The 15,369-nt window shown below is 36.2% G+C and overlaps 1 long non-coding RNA gene across 1 annotated transcript; it reads left to right on the top strand.

The window, feature by feature from the left end:
• The first annotated feature begins 11,822 nt into the window (after positions 1–11,822).
• LOC121376800 lies at positions 11,823–14,312 on the top strand. The gene is made up of 4 exons (XR_005958530.1): positions 11,823–11,937; positions 12,391–12,464; positions 13,717–13,761; positions 14,247–14,312. It is a non-coding gene; the product is annotated as an uncharacterized LOC121376800 (long non-coding RNA).
• Positions 14,313–15,369: the final 1,057 nt, after the last annotated feature.

The following is a 15,369-nucleotide window of genomic DNA, read 5'->3' as shown; positions in this document are numbered from 1 at the left end:
GGATGTGGCAACTCAGTTGATTTCTTTGTATACATATTTTGGGTCCTTACTGTTAGGGTTTCTGGATATACACAAATGAAAAATAAAATGTTAAATTGTTCAATGAAATTATTTTGTCTAAGAACACTACATTGCTGTATGTATCTAATATAGTTGACCTTGACTGTGAGCACATAATTAAACAGTCATTTTAAATTCCTCTCTTAATATAATAATAATAATAATAAAGTTTTGAAACATTTAAGGAAATAACAGTTTAAAGAGTACACCATGTACTAACAAGACATTTGTGCATTTGATTTTGATGTGTTTAACATTATCCTGTTACTGTCTACACCCTCGCGAAATGGTACCTATACTGGCATTACATACTTGCTATGAATATTGTGAAACTCACGCCATATATAATACAGATATTTCAAATATACTATGATTGCAAATTATACTAAGCCACTTTTAAAAAGCAACACTCATTATATCAGACATTTCATATTTAATTTAATTCATAGATTGAAATCAATTATATTTCCTGTTAAACCATACATTTTAATGTACTTCACGGTAATGTAACGTTAGTCTTATGGTTTAGGTTTTGTTGAAATAGCCTCAGTATAGCATAAACCGATGTTAAACACTCTCACTATAGTGCAAACCAATCACTAAATAAAGTGAACATAGTGGAAACCTATTGTTTAAAAAACGTTTTAATATAGTGCAAAGAGATTGTTGAAAGTTTCAGTATAGTGTAAGCCGATGTTAAAAGTTTCAGTATAGATGACGTACGCGTTTCTGTCCATCAGCCATATCAAATTAAATTTTGATTCATCAGAAAATAGAACGTTGGCCCATTGGTTCCTTATCAATCGAACATACCTCATGGTCCACTGTACGTGTCTTGTTCGAAAGAAAAAAGAAAGAAATGTTTTATTTAACGACGCACTCAACACATTTTATTTACGGTTATATGGCGTCAAATATATGGTTAAGGACCACACAGATTTTGAGAGGAAACCCGCTGTCGCTACTACATGGGCTACTCTTTCTGATTAGCAGCAAGGGATATTTTATTTGCACTTCCCACAGGCAGGATAGCACAAACCATGACCTTTGTTGAACCAGTTATGGATCACAGGTCGGTGCAAGTGGTTTACACCTACCCATTGAGCCTTACGAAGCACTCACTCAGGGTTTGGAGTCGGTATCTGGATTACAAATTCCATGCCTCGACTGGGGTCCGAACCCAGTACCTACCAGCCTGTAGACCGATGACCTAACCACGACGCCACCGAGGCCGGTACGTTATGTTCGATGTCTAGGAGTAAGGATAGGTCCTCTATAGTGTCGGCTCGCGTAGATCGATCTCTCCATCAGGCGACGCCGCACAGTATCCAGGCGAATTGGACATCTGAAAGCAGAATAGTTGACTTGAGTACACCGTGAAGATATGGACAGTGAAAACATGTTATTGTCTCACACTTGTAAGATCAGGGGCGTAGCATGATCTGAACCTGGGGGGGGGGGGGGGGGTTTCCAATATGAACCAAGTGGACCTTTTTCTATTTTGTTTTTGCACCACCAGAAACTATATGTATAAACCTGTATGTTTCAGCGGGGTGTGTGTGGGGGGGGGGGGGGGGGGGGGGGGGGGGGGTCGGACGAAACCCACCCCCGAACCCCCCTTGCCTACGCCCCTGAAGATCATACCCGAGAAGTCCTATTACTTGCTGACACTAGAAGCTGCATTAAGGAAACGATTTCGCGGGTGCCACGTTTACATGAAAATTGCCCTGGCACTGAATTGTTATCATTGGCTGGCCGGGTCTAGGGCAGTATCTGATTAAACTTGTCTGTTATATGCCATTCGCACATCTCAAAACAGTTGGTGGGTGGCGGCGGAAGTGTCTAGCTACCTAATGTATAGATACGATAGCAAGTAAAACCCCAATCGTCCACTTTCGTTCATTTTAGTAAGTCTAGTCATTTTGTTTCTAAATATTTACAAACATGTGATTGTTTGCTGGTGTGGCAATCCTGTGCCTGTCACTATAATAAATGTTAACAAAATTCAATGCATGATTCAATTGCATGGGCCTTATGATGACTAACAACATTATGTGCAATTGGTAGCAGATGTATATTTCTTGCTGGGGTGTCATTAAAAATGTGTTGCTTCATTCGCTTGAAGTAAACGTTCACCAAAAGCTTTACAGACAATTTGTACAACGTACTTGTGCAAAACAGCATCAATAAAACATGGATGAACAATACAAAATAAAATCGTAAAAATGCTGCGTTTTTAACGCCGTTCAGTATATTATCATGTTGTATGTATAGCACAGTATGAAAAAAAGAGTTTTATCGATCTTGCATCATGTAATATTGCAGTAACAGTATGAACAGAAAACCGAATATTATTATTCTGTTGTTGTTGCTGTTGTTTAAAGATATAAGATAACTTGCAAATTATTATATTTTGTCACACCAGTACTCTTATTCAGTTGTACTAAAACATTAAACAATTTACATATATCCCCCCCCCCCCCCCCCCCCCCCCAACAAATGTTACCATTTTTATGTTGATTCAGGTAAGCTAGCATATGTCAATGTGTGATGTTGGCTATCGTTTAGTCGTGCAAACGAATAAATTAATAAATGTGTAATGATTCCCCCAGCAAAAACAAAAAATGAATGAATGAATGTTTAACGACATCCAGCACGAAAAATACATAGGCTATTGGGTGTCTCATCTTGTATAAAATTAAACCAAAAAGTAAAGAGCTGGACGAAGTATAAATATTGTGGTATTTTAGTTTCAGTCAGTTGGTTCAGTTCAATTCAATTTCTTTTCAGTGGTGATGTACAAAACGTTTCAAATCAAACAAGATGATCAACCGTGCTACGTCTAGATCTGAACCCACATTGCACGTTAGTAAGCAATTTGTGGGATTCAAGATACCAGACAAGTCTACGATTGATCATTCGTTCCATGGTTTTACAAATGCAACTTGTCAAAGCGATAGGGCGATAGCTAGTAGGATTGGTTGGATCCTTACCAGGCTTGGGAATAGGAATAATAGCTTTCCTCCAATCAGAAGGAAAGTCTCCAGAAATCCAGATGTTATTAAAAATATTCAACCGAACCATCAAAGGATGATTCAGGTAAATGTTTCAATAATTGATAATGAATTTCATCTGGTCCTACTGAAGTATCATGGGCTCGACGAAGAGCATCCTGCAATTCCTCCATAGCGAAATGGCTGTTGTATACTTCAGCATTTTCGGATGAAAAATTAATGGACTGCTTTTCAGCTTTAGTTCTGACAGATGTAAAAGCATCTGCACTGAAAGCAGAAGATGAGTTATGAGAAAAGTTGTCTGCCAATGCATTGGCAATGTCACGATGAGATGTGACATCCGTATCATTGACAGACAAATGATGAACTGTATTACTGGATTCTTTACCTTTGATTTTACGGATCCTATTCCAGACAGATTTCACCGATGTTTGTGAATTCAACTTGGAGACAAAAGTTCTCCAAGATGTTTTCTTACTCTGTCTAATCTCTCTGCGAGCTTTAGCCCTAGCAATACGAAATGCATCCAGGTTGTCTGCTGTAGGTTCACGTTTGAACCGCTCAAGCAACCTATTTTCGCTCTTTGAAGCGTCTTTGCAAAAACGTATCATTAAACCATGGTTTATTGAAACTTCTTTGGCACTGGCCGAGAGTCTTAGGAATAGTTTCAGGTTGTCTGCAATGTCCTTCAAGATGGAAGTTGAGAAAGACATGGGATCATCAGCATCAGTAATGGCAAATTGTTGCAGACGAGTGCTGCATATATGCTGAAATTGAACCCAATTTGCCTTCGCCAACTTCCACCTTTGAACCCTTTCAAGTGATGGTGGTCCATCATTCTCCAAAATAATGGGAAAGTGGTCACTACCACAAAGGTCTGAACCAACTTTCAACAAAAAGTGATGGACTACAAAGAGTTAAATCTATGGAAGTGAAAGATCCTCTTGCAGAATGAAAATATGTATGACTTTTATCATTAAATAAAAGTAAGTAGTTTTTGAGAATTAAGTCTTCCAATTGTTTACCTCTAATATTGATATGCTCGTATCCCCACAAAGTGTGGTGGCCATTAAAATCTCCCATAATAATAAAAGGAGTAGGGAGCTGGTTAATGAGATCTTGAAGATCTCTAGAATTAAAATTAAAATGGTTTCGAGGAGGTAAATAAACTGAACATAGAGTAATAGTTTTATGAGCTGTGACTTTTAGTGCCACAGCTTGTAAATTTGTATTTAATGATACTATACTCTGAGGAATGTTTTCATTAACAAGAATGGAAACACCCCGAGATGCTCTATTTTCAGTTTCATGAAATTTATGATGGAGGTTAAATCCTCTCATAATAATATGATCAGTGTCCTTCAGGAAAGTTTCCTGAAGACACACTGCAAGAGGATTATGTTTTTGAATTAGAAGACTTAATTTATCAAAATTGGGCCTAAGCCCACGGCAGTACCACTGTAGGAATTTATTTGCCATTAGGTAGAAGTATGGGCGTTATCTTAGGCTTTGGAGGTGGTCTGTTTGAGTGTGGACTATCTTGTGAAGAGATTTCCATCTCATCCAAAGCCTCATAAATATTTGGAAGTGGCAGCGGTTGCTGCTCAGATTTCTTTAATCGCCCCGAACATTCATCTTTATTGTGTGTTTTGGGGTGTTTTATTGTCGAAGGTTTACTGGGGCCTGGTTGCCCAGTATTAGAACCTTTTGGCAGATTTAAAGAATCCGAGGAAAACCGAGTTGATTTAGCAGTTTGTGTATTAACAGATTTTGTTGCTTGTTTTAGTGCCTTTTCAATGTCTGAAAGTTTTCTAAATCGATCAGCGTTATTTGGCCAGGTAAGATCTGTCTGAACCGAAGTGCTTGTTGTGGAAAACGCTGCAGCGACAGCATAGGACTTTCCTGATACAGCAGGAGTCGTGGTCTCAACAAACTTTCTGGCTTGGGGAAAAGACAGATGCTTTTCAACCTTGATCTGTTGTACCTGTTTTTCAAGTTTCCATTTTGGGCACTCTCGAGAGTACGCAAAATGTTTACCCTTGCAATTTGTACATACCATGTCAATCTGACATGTCTTGCTATCGTGATCAATCTAACCACAGCGAGCACATGTCACCCTACCACGGCAAGTATTCTGTCCATGACCATATTTTTGGCACTTAAAGCACCGTAAAGGGTTGGGGACAAAAGGTACAACGGGTATTTTTAAGTAGAAATGGTTTGTTAAATGTAAGAATCAAAGTGTTGGTCGAAACAAACTCGTTATTTCGAAGAACTTTAATCCGCTTGAGAACTGGACACCTTGTGAAGAGAGATTTTCACAAATCTCATCTTCACTAACTCCTTCCGGATCACGAGATCGAATGACGCCCTTTGATGAGTTAAGGGACGCATGTGCATTGACCTTAATTAAAATGTTACACAGCAACTTTGATTTCAAAAGGCACCTGGAATGGCTCGCATTGGAACATTCTACCAACAGCGATCCATTCCGCAACTTCTTTACAGTTTTTGGCTCACCAGCCAATCGATGAATTCCTTTCTAAATAGCAAATGGTGATAACCTTTGCAAGGCCCCATCATCCGAATATTCGACAACGAGGAACCTTGGCCAAGAATCACCAGAAATAACTTTTGTTTTCTTGTTATTAACATTTAACGTGAACTCCTCATCAATTATTCATCTTCCTGACCGCCCGTCTATTTGAACTGATGTATTGTCAGAAGTCATACCCGCAGGTATGCCCCAACTCAATCACCAGGATCCCATCATCCATCTTCACGGGGCGCACCTCACGCTAAACAAGGCACCTCATACGAGGGGTGTGCATTTATTGGCCATTCTATAAAAAGAATGTTCACCCCTGCACCACGGTGAGGTTAATGCACACGCAGGGGCACAAAAAGGAATGAAGTGGCTTGCATCCAAGAATTCTGAAATTGTCACTAATAGTTTAGGTGATTTATTTTTTATCTCACACCTAACAACAGTATTGGAAATCCAATCTAATTAAAATTAGCTCCACTGATTAATTACCTGTGGATCTAACAGTACCCCATTGGAGCTCATATCCTCTCATTTGACCAATCAAAACCTTACTTGCAAAATCATGCCAGTGATTTGAAAAGAATTTAAAAATATTCGGGATTATGCCAAGGTTATACAAAATGATTCGGGTGAATTACGAAGTATGCCGGAAACTAATTTCAATATAAAATTTGTTTGAAGACGAAAAAAACAAAAAGCCCTGTGATGGTATAGCCATAAAATCTGTTTATACTAGTTGTCACGGAACATGCTCTTAAATTTGTTTCGCCTGTGGCGATTTTAATTGTGTTAGAGGGCCGTGTGCAGTTTATTGCCCGTAGCCCAGATGGGCAACTTGTTACGTAAGACTTCTGCGCGACCGTCCTCGATCGGTACGCCTAATACACACCCTCAGCCAGGTACGGAGGCCATGTGGCTAGTAGTTACGTAATATCTCCGGTAGTGCTGTTTATGGCCAGGAGATTGCTCGCGGTTGGCGACAGCCAGACTGACGATCAGAGAGAAATATACACTCTAGTAGATGTAGAATATGAGATGATACGTGAGGTACCGCCTTGTACCCCCAGGCAAAATCCTGATTTATAATAAATAGCTAGTGTTTTAGAGATATCGAGGAGAACGAATAGGAAGGCTCCGAGGGAACGTTAGTCCGTTTGGACTTTGGTAAATATATTTTCTGCTCTGTGTATAACCTTGGTGTGATTGATGTGACTTTAAATATTTTTATACTGTATTATACCAATATTCTTTAGACAGTGTCTTCGGTCATCTGACGAAGTAAATCGTAGACTTTTTTGTTCTAACATTATACGAGTATTTGGTAATATAAAGCTTAGCCAGTCATCCTAGCGGACCTAGGTACACTGTAGGTTATTGTCTTTATTGTGATAAGTATTAATTCGGTGTTACAAGATTACTGAAAGAGTAGTTAAGGGTTAATTAAAAATTAACCCGTTAGGAATAGAGCTGTAATTCCTTTATTAATTAACTTCTCCGGGAAGCGTTTCTCAATTATCACACGTGTGGATGTGGTGTAACGGTGAAGTGATTCGCATATTGTGTAACTAGACACCTAGAGATTAACTAATTAAGTGATCAGTTCTGGGTTGTTATTATTGCTGTTATTAATTAACTACTACGGCTGTACATTTGTCAGCGTAGATTAATACAGTTTCCAAAGTGTATTGTGTTTTTGTTGTGTTTTCTAGAGAACTAACGTGCTATATTAATATATACTTTATATAAGATCGTATCTCTGATCATACCTAGAGACGAGCCATACTAGGGTTTAACAGCCTGTTACAGACAGATCTAATAGATATAATCGTGTTTATTCAGTTACGGGAATTATAGAATCCCCGTGACACTAGTATACAATCCAGAGTCTATTACTGCACTTTCCCCCTTGTTTTTTCATGTTGAAATAGACCAACAAGTTCACCTAGTCTCGCCCGATATTTTTAGGTATGCTCCCGAATAACGCTATAAAAGGCGAAGTGTAATTAGTCGATATTTAAATTGTTATTTGGCGATGAAATGTCACCTGGACATGAGAGTCCACACAATGCTGTTAGATCTACTGGTAGACCCATTAGAGCTAATTTTAGTCAGATTGCTTGAAAATCTGTTTGTGACTAACTGTTAGTGTTAGGTCATTGAAACCTGAGTCATAGTTACATCCATGGATGTTCATCTGAATACATGTTAAGCCATAATTAATTTTTGGATTTGTAATTAATTGTCTTAATTACTGTTTGTATTATTTTATTTTTCATAGATAAAACTAGATTAACCTTTAGTTATTGAGTCACTGTCAGTGTGTGAAGACAATAGGTTGACCTTTAAATAAATTATTTGCATTAAGACAGAAGTTCAATTCAGCCATCTACTATTTTATGCTAACATCTTTGTGAACAGACTTTCATTTAGAACCAAATTGCTAGTGCAAGCTTGCTAGAATAGTGTGCACATAATGTTAAATCAATTGAAAACGGTAAGAACCAGTAATATTTCTATAAAGTGCCAGTGACTGCGAACTCATTGTGAACCTATGTTCACCAGACAATGTTTCATTATTACTCAATCAAATTACAATTCACAATTTCTAGAACAGACAATGAGGAGCTGTTACAAATATTTCTGGGTTAGGTTTTTGTTTTATCGCCTTTGAGATAAAAATAAAAAATAAATATGGAAACTTAAAAAAACAACAACGCCAAAACACTGGTTTAATATATTTTATAATATAATTATATTGTTCTTGGATGCAACTGCTTTTTGCAATTTGTAAATTTTAGTATGTTGTTGTTGTATCACACTTAGGCACAACAGAAACAAGTGATCAGCAAGATGATCGAAAGAGTTTGAGACGTGAAGTTCAAAGAAAGGCGGTTCAAACGTGAACCTACAGCAGACAACCTGGATGCATTTCGTATTGCTAGGGCTAAGGCTCGAAGAGAGATTAGACAGAGTAAGAAATCATCTTGGAGAACTTTTGTCTCCAAGTTGAATTCACAAACATTAGTAAAATCTGTCTGGAATAGGATCCGTAAAATCAAAGGTAAAGATTCCAGTAATACAGTTCATCATTTGTCTGTTAATGACACAGATGTCACGTCTCATCGTGACATTGCCAATGCATTGGCAGACAATTTTTCTCATAACTCATCTTCTGCTTTCAGTACAGATGCCTTTAAATCTGTCCGAACTAAAGCTGAAAAGCAGTCCATTAATTTTTCATCCGAAAATGCTGAAGTGTACAACAGGCATTTCTCTATGGAGGAATTGCAGGATGCTCTTCTTAGAGCCCATGATACTTCAGTAGGACCGGATGAAATTCATTATCAGTTATTAAAACATTTACCTGAATCATCTTTGATGGTTCTTTTGAATATTTTTAATAACATCTGGATTTCTGGAGACTTTCCTTCTGATTGGAGGAAAGCTATTATTATTCCTATTCCCAAGCCTGGTAAGGATCCAACCAATCCTACTAGTTATCGCCCTATCGCTTTGACAAGTTGCATTTGTAAAACCATGGAACGCATGATCAATCGTAGACTTGTCTGGTATCTTGAATCTCACAAATTGCTCACTAACGTGCAATGTGGGTTCAGATCTAGACGTAGCACGTTGATCATCTTGTTAGATTTGAAACGTTTTTAGGGAAGCTTTCATCCATAATCAGCATTTCAGTGTTTTTTGATTTGGAGAAAGCTTACGATACCACGTGGAAGTATGGGATTTTAAACGACCTCCATGGCAAGGGCCTGAGAGGTCGACTCCTGTTTTTATTTCACAATTTTTAAAAGATAGATCTTTTAAAGTTCGGGTGGGGTCGACATTGTCCGACATTCACCACAGGAGATGGGTGTGCCTCAAGGTAGTATCCTGTCTGTAACTTTATTTTTCTGTGAAAATTAACAGCATCTCCCAGTGTTTAACACCTGGTGTGGATTGCTCGTTATATGTCGATGATTTTCAATTTGTTACAGATCGTCCAATATGAGTATCATTGAACGTAAGTTGCAGCTTTGTTTGAATAAACTTCATCAATGGGCAACTGACAATGGCTTTAGATTCTCAAAGGCAAAAACGGTTTGTATGCATATCTGCCAGAAAAGAGGTCTCCACTTAGATCCACAGTTGTTTCTGGACAAAAATCCAATTCCAGTTGTGGAGGAGACTAAATTTCTGGGGGTTATATTTGACAGGAAACTATCTTTTGTGCCCCATCTCAAATATGTTAAAAAGAAGGGCTTGAAAGCTCTCAATATTTTAAAAGTTATTGGTAATACGGAATGGGGAGCAGACCGCAAGGTTATGCTCCGTCTGTATAGATCTCTTGTCAGGTCTAAACTTGATTATGGATGCATTGTGTATGGGTCGGCACGCAAGTCTTACTTGCAGATGCTAGATCCTATACACAATCAGGGACTTAGGCTTTGTCTTGGTGCATTCAGAACATCTCCTGTAGAGAGCTTGTACGTTGATGCACACGAACCTTGTTTGGGTGCTAGACGTGCCAAGCTTTCTCTGCAGTATGCTGCCAAGATTAAATCTTTACCGAAACATCCAGCACATGATGCGGTGTTTGACAACAAATATGTGAAGTTGTTTGATGCAAGGCTAAATGCTATTCGTACATTTGGTCTTCGCATTAAGCGTTTTTTTGTCGCTTTCCAACATTGATTTAAATGACACTTTGGAAACTCCTTCATATTTTGTTTTACCACCTTGGTGTCTTAGACCACCTAAAATTGTATTTGATCTGGCGCATCTGAAGAAAGATCGCACAGATGCTGTTATTTATAAACAGTTTTTCATGGAAATTCAAGACAAGTACCGTGATTACATTCCTGTGTATACAGATGGATCACGGGATGGAAATTCTGTGGCTTGTGCCACAGTTTTTCCATCAGACACAATACTTTCCATGCGACTTGACTCAGCATCAATCTTTAGTGCTGAAGTTTGGGCAGTCATTAAAGCCTTAGAAGAAATCAAAGATTCAATAGCATCCAAATTTATTATTTTTACAGACTCACTTTCGTGTCTCCAAGCTTTACGTAATATGAAGCTGGAGCATCCCTTAATTGGGATGGTGATACGAAAGTGTGTCTTTTTATCTATTGCCAATAAAGACATTGTATTTTGTTGGGTACCCAGCCATGTTGGCATCAGGGGTAATGAAAAGGCAGATTCAGCTGCCAAGTCTGCTTTGGATTTGCCTCATGCCAGGGTTGGTGTGCCTTATACTGATTTTAAAAATAATATCAAACAATTTATCTTTTCGACTTGGCAACGTGATTGGGACGGTGAGGTTGCGAGCAAGCTTCATGCTATCAAGCCAGTCTTGGGAGAGTGGCAGTCCTCCTATAGACAGTGCAGGAAGGATGAAGTAGTCTTGTGTCGTGCCCGCATCGGTCATACTCACTTGACGCATTCATTTATCTTAAAGAAAGATCCTCCACCTCAGTGTGAGTACTGTCAGTGTACTCTGACGGTACACCACATTTTGGTGGAGTGTAAGCATCTTCATGAAATTCGAAAAGATATTTTTGGCCAAAGTAATGTGATGGAATCATTTCGATTCCATCCTGAACGCATTTTACAACTTTTACGTGACAGCGAGTTTTATTCTAAATTTTAATTATATCTATCTGTGATATTTGTATTTTTACACAGTCCTTTACACTGTGTTTTTATTTAACTGTTAAATTTTTATATTCATGTTGATCATAAACCAATTGTTTTTGCATTTACCATTGTTTGACACCCAATAGCCGATGTATTTTTCGTGCTGGGGTGTCGTTAAACATTCATTCATTCATTCATTCATTCATTCAAAGAAAGTTTGAGTCTTGTTTGGGTATGTCCTAATTACGGTACATAAAATATAAATGGTATAGTTCTGATTACATGTAGAAATAGTTTTGAGTTGAAAGGCATTTTTGTTCACCTCAGACTTTAAAAATTAAGTTGTTTTTATGTATTTAGGTCAACTTCAGTTTCTGCATTTAGCTTGTTTCAAATAAACTCTTACATGTTAGTGCTACCAAAACTGGGTCACATATGCATCTGTTAATGTCCATATTAATATACTGATATAATTATTAACTTTTAATTTCTTTTTCTTTATAGTGGTATCCTCTGGATTAAAAAAAACCCTATACCCTACAAAGCCATATTAGAGAAAACAATTGATGTAGAAGTTTGTGGGCTTCCAAAAGGTATTTCATTCAAAAATCCCAGTATGTACTCATTGCCTCAACTTAAGAAAATCTTCTCTTCAACATTGAAGTTTGAAGTGAGGTTAGTAATTTGTTGGCTGTCGTTTATTTCTATTTTTCTTTTTTTTCCTTTTAGTTTGATAATTTGGGATATTGAAACTTAATGTTTCTACATTTTCACACAAAAAAAATGAATTTTATATCTTTAAAGATTGATGACTTTACAATACCTTAATTATTACAATGGACTTAATATGCAACAGTAATTATTGAGATGCACAAATGAAAAGCATGTAAGACAGAACAGGATTGCTGTACAAATGGCAAGTCTAGATCATAGCTTTAAACTTTAAAGAAGATTTACATTAAACTTTCACAGTCCATTATTTAGATGTCTAATGTAAGAGCTGTTTCAAAAATTATCACATGGGAGGGTTTGCAAAGAAATTCTACACATACTTACTCCATGTGATGGTTGCATTTTATAGTATATAACATTAGTGTCAGACTACCAATATGTTTTGTGTGTTTTTAGTGTCAGACCTGAAACATCAAAGGCAAGAGCTCCACAGGAAACAGAGGTTGATACAACAGCAGCAGCAAATTCCAGTAATTTGTTTCTAATTTTTGGTTTTCAATGAACTAACAAAAATTAAACACACTCTTTTTTTTGTACATATATATATTCATAAAATTTGAATGGCTTTCCTGGATAATGTTAAATATTACAATAGAATTTACAGATAATTGGTCAGTGATTAAGAATAATTTGTAACTCCTTAGTTATATCTTAAGTGAGCAAAGAAGAGATGTACAAATCAGGCTGACATGTACATAGAGAATAATACATGAGTGGCCGTGAGATATTATTTATCTCACGAGTTGTTTTAAAATGTATTTAACGAGCGAAAGCTAGTTTGTTATGTTTTTTAAATGATTTGTGAGATAAATGGTATCTACCGGACACAAATGTATTATTCTATTTGTTACATTACGCGTCACAGACCCATGATTGTCAGGTTAACTATATGTCCCAATATAATCAATTTCAATTGTGCATTTTTTTATTGGATGTATGGCATTGGCGACCTGGGAGCAGCCAGTCATATGTCTTGAAATTGTTAACACATGTACATATTTGTAAACAACTATGTGTTGCAAAAAATAACGCATGGTGTTCTCATCAACGGGTGTGTAAGAAAGCTAAAATAATGTATTCTAATACAACTAATATATAACCTTATTTTTCTTTGATTTATTCAGACAGTCGAGTTCTGCAGTTAAGTGTAATACATACTCCAAAAAAGTGGTACATACCCCATTTTCTCTCAACTGCTGCTCTCACTCAGCCTTGTGTGAGATAAAATAAACAGATCACTATTTTAGCACATACTTTAGCACATACTAACAAATACCATTTCAATGAATTGTCATTGTTGCTTATGTTACTTCTCCCGAAGAGACAACTGGACTCGGTGAAGATTGGTATAGATAGGTTTCTTTATTCTGGAGAATATGGTTTTATAGTCAAAACAAACCCTTGAGCTGTGGGCTTTAGGGTTGTAACATCATCAAAACCGTCAAAACGTCAATTATCCCTGTATAGTTCAAATGCAGATCAAGAGTATGTAGCCTGTGTAAATCGTGACAGGTGAAAGAATGTCAGGTGAGTGACAATGACCAAGTGGGTCAAACACAGCTGATCGGCACTGTCCCTGGTCAGAGGTTAGATATTTAGATAAGTAAATGGATGTTCCTACAGTTCCTAGCCAAAGGTTTAGGTCCATGTGTTTTGTGCATAATAAAATCATGAAAACAAAACCCACATGGTTACACTTGTTTATTTTTTTAGTTTTGGAAGAACTAGCAAATGGTGGACAAAACTAAGTAACTGAGGACGTTTCTGGTAAGCCAGAGCATTTACATGCAGTATAGATTAACAATGATAGATCCTCTAATATACAGTATTTGCTACGTTGAAGTTTACATTTGGAATTTGAAAATATTCAAAGTTTCTAGGTATTACCTTTCCAGTAGACATATTTTTACTAAATTATTAACATTTGCAATCTAATACAATACTGTTTAAAAATATATATATATTCTGGCAGTGTTATTTGTATACACTTACACAATTAGGTAAAATAACCAATAAAATTATTTATTCTGTCCAAAAATATATACTTAATCCACAACAAGCTTCCATAAACAGAATGATAGATTTAAACAGTCATAACATTTTCTTCAAGGAATACCATAATTTTTTTTTTTAAGATTTAGCAGGTTTATGACATTTTTCATATTGCTTGTCATGTGGTACTTGAGTCAAATTACTTACAATTTCTTTTAGCCTCGTCTAATTATTACTTTATTTTATTTTTCATTTTATAGGTTTGGAAGAAACAAGTGATCAAGCAAATGTGTTGATTATAAACAAACCAGAAACTGATGACATTCCAGGCAAGTATTTAAATATCACAACAACTAAAAAAAATTGACTTTCTATTGCACTTAAATCAATTTATCAATTGCTGTATGCCACTTATGAAGATAAGTGTACACAAGTAAAATAAATAATAATGGCTAAATTTGTCATTACTTCAGTAATAAAATGAGGCTTAGATATTTAAAAAAACAACAAGAAGATATTTAGAAATACATAGACAATTACTGGTATATTATAAATTCTATTATTTGATAATTGTTTGAATGATAGGCTTGAATCACAAGTAAACCGAAATTATAATATATATGTTTTAAATTGAGTTAATTTGATTTTCAGTTACAGTTGTCAGACACCGAAAGAGGAAATGTAAGTTATTAATATTATTCTTCCATTTCATTATTGTATCAACTAATTGAATTTTTTATTTCACTCATAAAACCTTAGGATTATTAGTTTGTGTAAATTACTTTACTGGTTATGGATTGGTTTGAAGTTATTTTATATCATACTTGAGGATTATAATGATGAAACATTAATATTTTTATAAAAGTTTTGAAGAAAGCACTTCTTTTCTGCAAATATTACACAATATGGTATTAGTTTAGGTAGATCACAATGTCTTTGAATTCATTAAAACACAGGCAACTGCCTTTTAAATAGCATATATAATGTACACAGAATATAAAATCATTTAAATTTATATATTTTCTTTTAATTTTATGGTTACTACTTGAAAATTATTTTAAACATGTATCTAGTTTTAACAGTCACCTATATAATTTAAAGTGTAGTTTATCGTTATAATATAGGGTATCCAATAATTTAACATCTCTTAATAATACAAATGCCAATAAATCCATGCCCATTAAAAAAAAATATGCTTCTGCTATAGATTGATCTCATTGGTAAAGACTTTGCTGTAAACTAATGCATGTAATACCCAAATGATGTGAAAGAGTAGAATAAACTTTCAACATGAGCCCACTGTTACACACTTCCATCATCAGATCGTCCAAGACAAACACCATATGGTGCTGAGCCTCGTCTACCCACGTGTACAGCTCATCC

The sequence above is a fragment of the Gigantopelta aegis genome, chromosome 7 (assembly GCF_016097555.1).
Source record: "Gigantopelta aegis isolate Gae_Host chromosome 7, Gae_host_genome, whole genome shotgun sequence".
In the NCBI taxonomy this organism is placed as follows: domain Eukaryota; kingdom Metazoa; phylum Mollusca; class Gastropoda; order Neomphalida; family Peltospiridae; genus Gigantopelta; species Gigantopelta aegis.
Note: the sequence above shows the minus strand (reverse complement) of the source record. Positions and strands in the feature narration are given on the sequence as shown.